Raw genomic sequence first — 1,749 nt, forward strand, 5'->3', positions numbered from 1 at the left:
TGTGAGGCATTATTAAAAACAGAAGCCTATGACTTCACTGTTTCTGACAATAACTTTGAACACAGGGTCAGTCCTTCAATTTTAACATTTCTTTGTAAGATTAAAAGAAAGTAAAAACAATTGCATTGGGAGCTTCACCCAGATGTGACAAAATGGGAGACACAAGTTTTCAATCTGTTTCTTCCAATGAAATGTCACCTCATTTCATAGAATATTGATGATGAGCAAATGTTACTGAAGGGCAAATCTAGTCATCAGGAAAACATAGAGTTCAGGACTCTATCAGGCTTCACATAGTCAATTCATAGAAGATGTTAACCAAAAGACATAAGAAGAGCTTAAGAACTGACTCATAACAAATGCAGTTTAATATTTGCTTTTCCCTACAGATGAATAATTGGAAAGAGACTTATCAAGCTTAAAAAAAAATCAAAGTATTTAAGGTTCTATCAAAAATGTAAGCAAGTACTGGATGTTTCCAGAAAAAAAAAAAAGTTGTATAATATAAGGACATTTTTGTTCAATTACTTAAAAATAATCATGTGTTCCACAACATTTAAAAAAAAAAAAGGAAAGAACACAGTTTGATTCTAAACGAAAATTTCAGATTCAAGAACACACAAACTTCTCCCTCTCTTGAGAAGACAAATTTTTTTCTTTATTATAGGCTATTTGATTGAAATTATTGTCTGTCTAAAAGGAATTCATGCTTTTATTAAAAAAATAGTTAAAACATATCAACTCCGCTTACTAGCACACTTTACAACTCACAGGAAATAAAAACTAAATCCCATCTCCACTACCATCTGAAAACCCTTTCTTAATTGTCAGGTAATTTGGATAATCTGAGTAGCTGAACAGTCATGCAACTTCTGTGTCCCAAGCATCTCTCTGGTTGCTAAGCCACAACCTGGCCTTAAATTTGCATGAAAAATTAAGTGGAAGGCCAACAGTTGAGTTGTGGTTTTTCTCAGTTTAATATGATTGCCCTGAAGTCTGCAAGGAAAGATAAAAAAAACCACAGCTTGATAGGAATTGTCACTTTTCAGTACTTCAGTAAACAGCACCAGAAAGGATTGTGTTGGAGCCAGCTTTCAGCCAATCCTTCTCCCTGAAAACGTGATGACGTGAGGATAGACAGCCCCAAAGGAAGGAGTAATCCAAAAAAAAATGAAAAAAGGGTTTTCTCAATTTATTAAACTTCTAGTTTAAAAAAAAATTGGAGGGGGAGGGGTGATCCACTTGTCCTGCTTTCTTCAAAGAAGCAAAATGATGTGTCAAAACTACACAGTTAAGTGGGTCCTGAGCTGTAAAAACAAAGTTCCTATCGCATTACGTTTCCCCTTGTTACAATAAGCCCAGTTTAAGATAATCAAAAAAGAGGTACCTGAGAAACAACACCCACTTCTTAACTTTGCAGTTTAAAAATGTCTTTCCTATTCAACTTAACAGAATTTGTGAATTAGGAAGTTTGGTGTGCATCTACTGAAATAAAGTTTTCTCTAGTTAATGTCACAAGGAAGTGAGTTACAGGTTTTGCAATAAGACCTTTCTCTTTAAATAAGAGTTGTAGTTTTGCTTTCTGCTATTGAAAAAGTAATCCTCGATGTATAAATTTTGGGAATTGTTGCTTCTTTTAATTATTTGACTTTCTCTTACTTCCATACCTTTAGTATTTGCCCAGTCACTTTCAAAATACTGTACTTTGTAAATAGTTCCAAATGTTCAGAGTGTGGATTTCTAAGTATT

The sequence above is a fragment of the Sciurus vulgaris genome (assembly GCF_902686455.1).
Source record: "Sciurus vulgaris genome assembly, chromosome: 5".
Taxonomy (NCBI): Eukaryota; Metazoa; Chordata; class Mammalia; order Rodentia; family Sciuridae; genus Sciurus; species Sciurus vulgaris.